The sequence below is a fragment of the Staurois parvus genome, unplaced genomic scaffold, assembly GCF_062004578.1.
Source record: "Staurois parvus isolate SC_StPar_1 unplaced genomic scaffold, SC_StPar_1.0 ptg000015l, whole genome shotgun sequence".
In the NCBI taxonomy this organism is placed as follows: domain Eukaryota; kingdom Metazoa; phylum Chordata; class Amphibia; order Anura; family Ranidae; genus Staurois; species Staurois parvus.
In genome coordinates this window covers 7781344-7793709 of record NW_028317811.1, presented here as the reverse complement: position 1 = coordinate 7793709, position 12366 = coordinate 7781344, and the positions used below count along the sequence as shown (strand labels likewise).

At 38.9% G+C, this 12366-nt stretch overlaps 1 protein-coding gene and 1 long non-coding RNA gene across 2 annotated transcripts in view; one reads left to right on the top strand and one right to left on the bottom strand.

The window, feature by feature from the left end:
* The window catches only part of MIB1 (MIB E3 ubiquitin protein ligase 1), a 142739-nt gene that overhangs the window by 42404 nt on the left and 87969 nt on the right, over positions 1 to 12366 (bottom strand). The window lies entirely within an intron of this gene.
* On the top strand, positions 6905 to 11568 carry LOC149473456 (uncharacterized). Its single transcript, XR_016312873.1, has 2 exons — positions 6905 to 7354; positions 8093 to 11568. It is a non-coding gene; the product is annotated as an uncharacterized LOC149473456 (long non-coding RNA).

Genomic DNA, 12366 nt, shown 5'->3' with positions numbered 1-12366 from the left:
AATCTACTTTTAGATAGTAAGAGTAGACTAAAACATTTATTAGGCAGTTATACATATTTCCTTGCTTGCTGTGAAAAGTAACTACAAACAAGGAACCAAGTGGAAAAAAAAAAACTGGAAAAACAGTCAAAAAAAATATTAAAAGAAAACAGATATCGGCTAATTTCCTAATTGAATAAAAGTAATTGACTGGATGCAATGAGCAACATCCCAATGTATATTTAATGATTTATACAATAAACTAAACCTTTTCTCATTTAGTAAAAACAAGGGTGATTAAAACTTTTTTTGTCAAGGACATTTTATTCAAGGGCTATTACTCAACAAGGGAAGCAAATGTTTTCTAATAACTGTTTGAAGACACATTAATATGGTAGTCTGAACAACTACTTTGGAAATTCGCACTGAAAACGGACCTGAAAATAGCAACGCACATGTGTGATCCCAGACTTAAACTTCTTGTAGACAGTCTCCTAATTTACAAGACATGACCTAGAGTAACCTGTCATATCTAGTTAGTAGAGCCAGGTATTATTTTATTCAAGGGTCTGTGAATTGTATTGTCAGCTTGCCAAAGCCAAACAACCTGTTTGAAAGAATGCAGGCTCATTCACTAAGATAAAGAGAAATGAGCAAAGTGCCATAGCCAAAAAAACACCAATTGGAAATCACTTTGGTTTGAATACATGGTTCAATTACTAAGCTCTAGCGTGTTATTTGCCTTTATCATTGTTGTTTTCAGCCACGTGATTGTTGTTTTCATTTCTTACTGGCTCTCACAGCTGAAAATGATTGCAAAGGCAATCATTGTCACTGCTTAGTAAATTGTGCTATGAATGGCTGTGTTGGACTGCAGAGCTTTGTTTATTACTTTTGAAGGGCACTACTAAAAACCCTGCATTGTATTATAATAATTCTGTACATATTCAGCATTATACAACAAATAATTCATGACATTAAAATAAACACATAAAAATAAAAAATAAAGATTTGCAAAACAAAAATAATGAAAAAAAGTGCTGGTGATTATTTTTCAATTTCTTTATATATTTTTTATGCAAGTTGTTACAACTATGAAGAAACCAGAAGTCATAAGAGGAAAATCTTAAATGGTTTACAATTCTGCCCTGCAGTACACACTTTTACTCTTGACATTTGCAGGGTGCTTGGCAGGGGTCAAAAGACTGCAATGTAAATAATCCCCAAGGTTTGACACGTTATAAATGGATTGTGCAATCTCTTAGCTTTCTCCTATACATTTACCAAGAACTATGCAGTGTAACAGCCTACCCAATCCTTTCACTTTACTCCATCAGATAGAGCCTCCACACTACAGATATTGATACAAATAAAGAACATTTTACAATCAGACTGTATAGTGTATGACCAGCTTGATAGGTCAAGTTTAATTTTTAGGCCCCTTTAATACTGCATGATGCGGTAATGTAAAGTAAAAAGGAAAAATTTGTACCATGGATTAAACCTAATTACCAATCAGCATAGCCACTATGTGATTATTCCTTACACCACACAAATCATCAAACATATAAACATAAGATTTCACATGAATCAATAATTAAACATAAGGTTGCTTCGTGCACCATAAAGTGGTTTCACTCCACCCCTCAGTAAATAATGCAGCAAAAAGGAGTGAAGTGGGGTCAGTCGGTGGCTATCTTGATGTCGGCAGTGGAGGTGGTGAGACAGAGAGTTGCCTGTGTTTGATATGTGCTGTACATTGCACCATGTGTGCACTGACTTGAGTGTGTCATTTTAAATATTGAATAAATGTTTTTATTGTACGGAGAGCACTATCAGTCCCTATTCTTCCTTTATGAAATTAAATAATGCTTCTTATGTGAGTGGAGGATCCGTGGAACAGTGGGAGCCATCTGTGGTGGAGTGAATCTAGAGACATCTTGTTTGCAGCCCATGAAGGGGGCACAAGCACATGAGACCCTTGGCTATCAGGGTCTAGTCTGGAGGTGAGCATATATTGTTCGAGGGAGGTGTATGCATGAGTAACACTGGTCAGTTATAGAAGAGATTGGTGCACGTAGACATTGGGACATGTGAATAATTTGGTGGAGGAACTTACTACTTTAGACTTTATTATTATTTTATAGCGAAGGTTTGTGAATTGCACGGAATCTTTTACCATGGATTGTCATAGTGCTTGGCACAATGGGGTCAATTCACTAAAGGTTACCACATGCGACTCATTTTTCAGAAATATCACAAAATAGTTAATTCATCAAAGTAAAATATCGAATGTGAGGTAAATACAACAAAAAAAAACAAGATAAATTAGTAAAGTCAATTCACTGAAAAAAACAAAAAACCCACACACATTTGTTATTTATCATCTGGTGTTTGCTATTTTAAAAATGTATAAAATAACAATCAGAATAACTGCACTGGCCAGGAAGTGAAAAGTATACAATGTATCAGTGTATCAAAAAATGTTCTCCTCTGAGCTCAGGAATGAAACTAAATTGTAAAATTTTGTTTTTCTGAGGGAGATCGTTTTGTGAATGATAGAACAGTAGAATCTTTTCATAGTTTCACAATATTGCTGTGTGCCTTCTGGTGCAGTGTTAGCCTACAAAAAAAAAAACCTAAAAATAATGCTAAATAACGCAAAACCTAAATATTTATTACATTCGGTATATAACACTTTTTTTAGTGACAAATAACACAAGTTATTTTAATTAAAAAACTCATGAGGTATTTATCTCTTAGTGAATTGACCCCAATGTAAGGTGTGAAGCGGTTCTACTCATTTATACCTGAACCAGCACTTCCCACTGTTACATCACTGACTGCGCAAATAGACACCAGCCTGCACGTTAAAGTGGTTGCAAAGGTAGAAGGTTTCTTTTTCACCTTAACTAGTTGCCGACCGCAGATAGCCGAATGACGGCTGCACTGCGGCCGGCCAGTTCTGAGTGGACGTCATATGACGTCCTCCCAGAACGCGCTCTCCTGCGCGCCTACAGACACAGCTACGGACTGTGTCCGTAGGCTGTCCTACGGACACAGCTGATCACGTGATGTGGTAAAAGGCAAATGTGTCCAATGGTGTCCAATGACACGCTGATCAGAGGGAAATGCAAGTGCCGGTTCTCGGCTGCACTTTCCTCACGCTGTCAGATCGTGAGGAAAGTACTGCCGAGAACCGGCAGTTGTCAGAGCGGGGATCGGCACCGATCATCAGGGCACTGATGATCAGTGCCCTGATGATTGGTGCCCAGCAGTGCCACCCGCAAGTTCCGCCCACCTGTGCCCAGCAGTGTGCCCACTAGCTCCGCCCACCTGTGCCCGGCAGATCACCCACCTGTGCCACTCTGCAGTGTCACACACCTGTGCCCAGAAGTGCCACCCACCTGTGCCCACCCACCTGTGCCCACCAGTGTCACCCACCTGTGCCCACCCACCAGTGCCACCCACCAGTGCAGCCCAGCAGTGCAGCCAGTCAGTGCCACCAGTCAGTGCCCAGAGGTTGTGCCAGTCAGTGCCCAGCAGTGATGCCAGTCAGTGCCGTCTATCAGTACCCATCATCAGTGTCACCTATCAGTGCCGCCTATCAGTGCTGGATATTAGTGCCGCCTATCCGTGCCACCTCATTAGTGCTGTCTATCAGTGCCGCCTATCCGTGCCACCTCATTAGTACTGCCTATCAGTGCCCAACAGTGCCGCCTATCAGTGCCCAACAGTGCTGCCTCATCAACGCACATCAGTGAAGCAGAAAAAATACCTGTTTGAAAAATTTTATAATAGAAACAAAGAAACTTTCTTTTTTTCAAATTTTTTGCACTTTTTTTATTTATAGCGCAAAAAGTAAAGCGCCCAGTGGCGATTAAATACCACCAAAAGAAAGCTCTATTTGTGAGAAAAAAATGATCCAAATTTCATATGGGCACAATGTTGCATGACCGCGCAATTGTCAATCAAAGTGCGGCAGCGCTGAAAGCTGAAAATTGGCCTGGTAAGGAAGGGGGTATAAGTGCCTGGTAGGCAAGTGGTTAAAGGATAAGGTCAACTTTCTGAACATGTTACACCATTATTAAAGATGTACCATATAACATGTTCAGCATGATCCCCCTGATCTCTTCCCCCCCCCTTGTGGCAGCGAGCCAGGGATCTTCGGATACTCACTGCTACAATTCAAAGAGACAGCAGCCATGCAGAGTGAACAAGGCCTAAAATAAGGGTTTTAGCATGCAGATAGTGTAAATGGGCCCTTAGTCATGGCTTTTTTCATGCTAAATATTGACTTTACAGCATACACTGACACTTTTTGCAGCTCTATATAGTCACATAATTCCCTGCCCTCAAGAAGCTTACAATCTAAGATCCTTAACTTAAAGGATAAGTTCACTTTTTTTTTATTAACATGTTACACCCATATTCAGGATGTAACATGTTACGTTCAGACCGGCCCCCGCTCTGACAGCTAGCAGGGGATCTTCTCCCCCCTTGCTAGCTGTCCACACGGCCGCGTCACTCATTCACAGTCATCTGTGAATGAGAGACTGCACACCCCGACAGCCTTAGCGGCTGTCAGCTATGAACTGCAGGGCACTGTGAAGAGCTGTGGCAATTCATTAATTTTTCCTGTCAGAATATCTGCTTGCTCATACATCCCTTATGGCAAGCAGATATTCTGACAGGTCTGCAGATGACCTGCATGGCATCAGCAATCTACTGATCGCTGGTGCAATTCTTTCCAGGTTCCTTTGGGCAAAAATAATAAATGCACAATTTTTTTTTTACCTGCAAAAAAATGTGCATTTATTGTTTCTTCTAGAAGGTTAACTTCTCCTTGAACCGCTTCTCAACCGCCCTATAGCAGAAATTGTGCTACAGGACGGCATGGGTGCGCAAAATCATGTACATATACGTGATTTTGCATCACCAGGTAGGGGGCGCGCACGTGCCCTACCCTCATCACCATTCATGACTGTGGCTGTCAATCACCGGGTCCCGGCCCATAACTACTCACCAGCGCCCAGTGATTTCAGAGGACCTGACGGGGAAGAGAACTGTTGTGTTTACTAACAGTTCTCCCTGTCAGATCGGGCACACTGCCAAGTCAGTTCCCACCAGTGTCAGAATGTCCGCCGCAGTCCCGCATTCCCACTATAAGTCGCTGATCGCTGCCATTACTAATAAAAAAAAAAAAATCCCAGTATATATATACCGCCATTTGTGAAGACTATAACTTTCACGTAAACCAATTAATTTACATGTATTGGGATTTTTTTTTTAGCAAAGACATGTAGTAGAATACATTTTGGCCTAAATTTATGACGAAATTTGATTTTTTTTACTGGACATGTTTAATAGCAAAAAGTCAAAAATATTGTTGGTCTGTTTTTTATAGCGCAAAAAATAAAAACTGCACTGGCAAACAAATACCACCGAAAGAAAATTCAATTAGCGGGAAAAAAGGACATACATATAATTTGGATGCAGCGTTGCATGACCGCGCAATTGTCAAGGCTACGCAGCGCCGTAACACAAAAAAATGGCCTGGTCGGGACGGGGGGTAAATCCTCAGGAGGGCAAGTGGTTAAGCTGGGTATACATGTACTGAAAATTTCTATCAATGTGTACTGCTGTCCATTCAACAGAAGAGGGTCTAGCAGCCAGCTTGTGTCGAATGGTCCTGCTAGAAAATAAGCATTTGATCAGCACATGCTGCCAATAGCAGTAGAGCTGATCAGTGTATTTTGACAGGCAGAGTTCCTGCTGTCACAATACAAAGACACAGCTAAGAGATCCCTGCAGCAACATTACTTGTGTTAATGTGGAGTTCTGTGTGTTTTCTTTTTTTTTTTTTTTTTTTTTTGTTTAGCCAGCTGTATGAAAAAAAAAAAACCCTCTGTGTATACCCTGATTTACATGCATACATACAAATACCAGGACCAATTTAGACAGGCGCTAATAAACTTACTAGTATGTGCTTGGATTGTGAGAGGAAACCCAAACAAGCACAGAAGAACATGCAAACTCCATACAGGTAATGTCCTGCGTAGAATTTGAACCGAGGACCCTGTGCTACAAGGCAGAAGTACCAGACAATAAGCCACTGTAAATAGTAACAAGCAAATCCCTTGTACATTATACAACTATATTTTTTGCACTAAAAGGGTTAAAAATCCAACCTACACACAAAATGAGAAATTTATTTAGAGCTATGCTAAGGAAAAATCATAAATTAATGCAGGATCAGGATGTCCTTGCAAGTTAGAAAACAGAGAGAACACTAAACTATTTGTTTTAATACAAGTTACACCCTGTGACCAGTAACCAGGCCACATACTTATAATTGATTAATCATTAACAACAAATGAAAAGTCATTGTGAAAATAGAGCACCCAGTGTTGGCTTACTACATAATACAATTCTTTACACGAATGAACAGAATACAAAGTGTGACATGTATGCACAGCAGATTTCCGACTGGCTTAATAGCAATGCAGCTGAATAGCATTCTCATTCAGCTCACTCTCCACTTCTCTGACATCAAGAAATCTTGTTGCCCTATTTGTTGTGGTGACGTAGGGTTATTAATTTCATATCTGTAAAGCCCGGAGCCACTCTCTGCAACAATCTAGTGACAGTCACAACACGATGTAGGAGCAACAGCACGCATTCAGTGAAAATATGAGTAATATAAGTGGAAACCTGAGAGACCGCTTTATTTGGCAGGGCTAAAAATAGCTGAACAAATGGCAAAGCAGTGTTGGGGCTCGGCAGGATGAACAATCAATAAGCAGAAAGCATGATAGGAGCTCCTAGAGCTCTTGGATCGACAATCGACAGCTGAGAGACTATTTTTTGCTATGGTTGACTAAATATGGTCAGGGAAGAGAGAGGCACTAGAGGGAACGTTTGCCTGGGATTGCATGTTTCAAATGCTTAGCTGCCTATAAAGCTCTAACAGTTTAGCTTGTGCCCTTTGAGTGGGGGGATATGGCTCATCTCTATAGTTGCAAGTGGGAGTCCTGACCTCGCTAACTGGCTTCACTGACCCCAAGGAGAAGTAGCTTGCAACTGATTTGTTTGCAGTTCAATCTGGGGACTTCAACAAAAGAAACCAACTAAGATGCACTGTTAAACGAGGAAAGACATAAAACTAACTTTTTTTTTTTGGCAAACAAAAGAAGTTTTACACTTCATTGAATTTTTTTCAAGCATGGGAAAACCATACTAACCCCTTGATGCCTTTATGTTTGGTGTCTTGGCAAAGCACTTGTGGCTTCAATCGCTCTGCATTAATCAGGTGCACTGCTTCAATGAGCTTTCCAACTTACACATGCTCTTGAGTTTAAAGTGACAATGGAAGGTGAGTTACTGTGTGCTTCCCATCCTTTAGTTAATGGGTTACTAAAACAGTAGGTGAAAATGTAAAACTTGACCTTGCCAATGCTTAGTTTATTATAATATGTACATATAGGACAATATCCACATAGATCCAAAAAGCCCTATCTGTGCTTTCAATTGTCCTAATCTGTATTATAGTGACTAAGATAGCAAAGGGTTCCTAACATTACGTTGCATGCATGGACTGCTAAATGTAAATGACTTGCACAATGACACTTACAACTTCCAAAAGCTGCTTAGCCATGTAAAGCACAAAGTCAGTTCAGCTATAACAATACTGGATAACAGAATGCTGCACCCAGCTCAAGCTGAATAGAAACCTGTACCTTTTAATAAAAACTATATAAATATATATTATATATATAATTATATTATATATAGATACATATACAAACATTTGCTGCTATATTATGGCAAAAGCAAACGTAAACCCATGCAAAAAGTTCATGTAAATAGAAACCTGAGGTGGGTGCCGTGTCTGTGGAGAAAGCCAGTCTGAATAGTTTGCTAACTATTTAAATCCTGACTGTGTATGCTGTAATAGTAATGCTGCAATGCTGTTTTTCCTTGTATTACTGTGCTATATCACCAGCTACTCTCTGATTTGCTCTCTATCAGCTGCATGCACTAGCTTTGTCAGGCTCTGCAGGAATTTTACTTTGGCTCATCTTTCCTTTTCTCGGGACACCTAACCCATAAGCGCTGCTAATTTCAAGAGCCTTCTGGAAATAGGAGCCTGCTGTCTGCATTTCAAAAACACTAATTCTACGAAACACAAATGAAGTGACAGCTCACCAGCAGTGTGACATCATTCCGGTCATTTCAGTGCTTCTGAGATTACAGAATGCAAGCCAGTGTCTAGGGGAGCATGGCAAGATACAATATTTGCAGTCTTCAGTACAAGGAAAAGATTGCTGACTAGCAAGAGGCAGAGGCAGGTGCAGGTGAGTCACACGGCTAATTAATAAATATGCCACAAAAGTCTAGTCTTGCATTTGCTGCTGCATGTGACGTTCTGGCCTGACATTTAGAATGCACAGCGTTTTCTACTGTGGTCGAGCAAGGTAGTGTGTGTTGTACTTGCTAATATATTTAACATAACTTTATGTAACTGGTCTGGGAGAGAAAAATCATGTTAAGCACTTTTTTTGATTCTTATTTCTTCAAGTACTTGCACTTCTGCATGTTCCTGTTTTCATGTTCTAAGTGATGGATTTTATAATGTGATGAGATAATGTCTACTAAGTAAACTATATATAAGCAACAAAGCTAATCAAATTGACACATTTTCTTACAGGCCTTTTTTTTACAACAGCATTTACACAGCAATGCAGTACTATTAGGCCATGTAGCCGTTTGTGTTTCAGATTTAATGACTGTCAAAAAAAAAAAAGTTTCCTTTCCTTTGCAGCTCCTTCCGATGACCTGCCTGTGTAGAGTACATACTTCTTTATGTACCCATATGAACATATAATGCTATGGAATGTAAAGAAGTATGTATTTTCTCCAGGTGCAAACAGCCCAGGGAACTAATGGGCCTCCTTACACTGCAACACTGTGCTTAGAAAACAGCCAGGTAATCACAATTAGGGGACTTTACCATGCATTTATTAAGTCGATATGTATTCTTTGAACTGTTTAATAGTTGCTTACCTTTGAGTTGCTTAACATTTTTTCTCTGGTACAAAACCATGACAATATATCAGTCTTTGTTGTACACTCATATTTACTTTTCTACACTAAGAAGAAACTTGCGTGTGTCTGCATTTGTGCGTGTGTCTACAGATTATAAACTGCAGAAACATGGGCAAACAGGATGAAGTTCCCCAAGGCATATTTTAATTCTCTTTTATTTATCTGATACACATATTCTGTATTTTTGGCCTTGTAAAATTCAGTAATGATAAAAAGGGTACAATAGCCTGATTTGATGCACATATGTTCACATAAAACATAACTGTTCACATAAAACACTTTGAACTGAACTAACAGTGCACATTTCTATCTGGGGGAAAAGATACATGACTGCAGGTTTGAGTCACTCTGTACTACCAAGGGCCTCTATCTGCAATCAGAGGGTTAAACACAACAAAACAATAGGATTCAGACAACCAAAACTATAAATGGACATTATGTACCTTTGATGAGACACAGATGGGCACATCTGACAAAGAATTATTTTGTTAAGCTTAGTGTAAAACAAATTAAACTCTAAGTTTCCCTTAAAAGGTATATAAAGCATTTTCCCTTACAGGAAAGTGTGTACTTAGAATACAGCTGCTGGTAATCTAACTGAGAAATAGACTATCACCATATAACATACAAGAAATAAATCAATGGTAAGAGTTCAAAGCATGACAAGATAATATATTGCTAGACCCTGCATTATAGCATACATGGGCTCATTCAGTAAGCAAGTGCAGAGCAATAAAGACAAGCAAAGTGCAGTAATCTACAACAACTAACCCGAAATCCCCCCAAGTGACCTTCCCACAGAAAATAGAACGCTGGTTGCTATGGGTTACTGCCATTTGGACATTATCACATTTCTCAACACTGCCATACTGAATAAACCTAATAGTACACTCCATGATAGCTTAAACAGTGGGATGCAAACATCCATTCAACATAACAAAAATGAAGTATAATGTGTAAAAATACAGCAGACGTTTTCTTTTTTTAATCCTTGAACATGCAATACTAATACATTTAAATATACCACCTTGACATTCCACACAGTCAACCAACAGAACCTCTAGCTGAAGGAATATTAAGTCACTCTAGAATGTCAAATCCATCACTTAGATCAGCTGTTCCCTTTTAAACCAAGCACAGTCTGAACTCTGAGCATGTGCTGACACGGCTGTAACTCAAACATTTCAACCGCCTGACTGACATGGGGAACAGATGCTGACATTATCAAATGCTGCAGTGCTTTTTTTCCATGGCCTTTTCTTGCCCTGATATGGCAAATGCATGAAAGTGAATTGCCATCCAAGAACACACTTGAGCAGCTGGATCTGTAGAGCAGTTCACATGTAACGGGTATAAATAGCTTCCAGTTTTAGTGCTGACTTTATTGCTCAGTTCAGGGAGACACAACACCTGCTATGTTCCTATTAGGCCATGAATGACGAAAGGAGCAGATTTACATTAACACGCATGGCACAGAAATGTGGTATAATACATGTGTATGCTAGCAAGTGGAAGCAGTATTGCAAGAATTCTAGATTGCTATCCAGTGAAAAAATGAAAGCGTGAGATGTTGCTGTCAAATGACATAATAATCAATACTATGAGAATAACCTCTTACAATGCTGCATACAACAATCCCTCGTGTGCTATAGAATACCAAACAAATCCCTGCAGTAAAAGATGCAACACATTACCAGTTTCTATATAAGAATATAATCCTACAAACATCAGATAAAAGCTCCATATTTACTTTACTGTAGTATTTTCATGCCTGGCTACTCAAAAATCCCTTTACACATGAGACACACAATACAAGGAGCAGCAAAAAAACTAATTATTCTAAGGTTTAATATATTTCCAAAGCTGCATGGCGTGGTTAGACAGCCAGGTATTCAAAAAAAAAAATACATATATATATATAAACATTTTTTAATACTGCTAAATGATTCAGGTGTAGTTATTCTCATTAATTCCTTTACAATATTTTGCATATCAATGTAATTACCATGTGGTGTGAAGGATGCTGGAGCGAGTTAGCAGTGTCTGTCTGGCAGTGGAATACAAATTCATGCCTAGATACTGCAGTATGTATACTTGCAGCAAATTGTCTAGTATAGAGCACGGAAAAAGCTGTGACCGTCAAACACAAGCTGCTGCCATGTATACATATTTTCTTTTTTTTTTTTTTTATGCACCCTGTGTCAATGTTTTTTTTGGTTATGTCTTATTCCCAACTTCCACTTCACTGCAATGCTTTGCTAAAGCTGGTAAAATGGAACCAAATCACCTCTTCAATGGATTTGGTCCCCTTCAACCAGCTGTAGGATTGCATTGATGACAACACCATCCAGGAGACGCTGGCAATCTAGCACAATGCTGCAGTGGAATGCTTCTTTAGATGTTAATAAAGCATGACAATGTGGCCTCTGTCTTACTGTAAGTGGAATATTCAATAAAAGTTTACTTGTCTGGTCAAAGTCATCAATTGGTCACGTTTCTTTGCATGCAAGTTCCAGTACTGAATTTTCCCTAAATAAAGGGACATTTTTAAGGTTTTTGGTTATACATCAATATTTTACTTGCAACAAATGCAAATGTATTATTTTTCATTCACCCTAAATGAGTGGCACAGGCTGGAAACAGGCCCATTTCAGACCTGTATTAATATGCAACTTTGATCATTATTATTTAACTTAAGCAGAAAAAACTGTGCTAATATACAATGAAAAGAAAACACATATTGCGTAAAAAAAACAAAAAAACAAAACCTCAGAAATAAAAACAAACATACAAAATCCCTAAATCTCTGGGATGTACTCTGTATTGGTGTTCTATAAATGATAAACATACACAAGAGGAAGTTTATAAAACTGGTATATTCAAACAGTACAATTTTTGCACAAAATATTTATATAAAGTTCTAATTATTCACACTAAAACATTGTTGCATACCAGTTACAAAGAACCCTTTTGGAAAAAAAAAAAAAAGGCAAAACCAGTTGACCTGTTTTCAGTTTCTGTTAGTTTAACCTGCTCATCTGTACTACATGCTATCTGACATTTCAGGGAACACTTGCCAGGTGTTAGAAGGGCTCCATTTTGATGCCCATGTGCACAGTACCTTGTGCCTTTGTGCACAATAACACATACATGACAAATGATATAATAATAATAATAATTTCTATGAAAGGACAGAAATATAGCAAACATATACATTAGTTTCAGCTAATTTTAACCCTTGTAATCAACCCATTAGTTACATAAGCACCTAAAGTAATT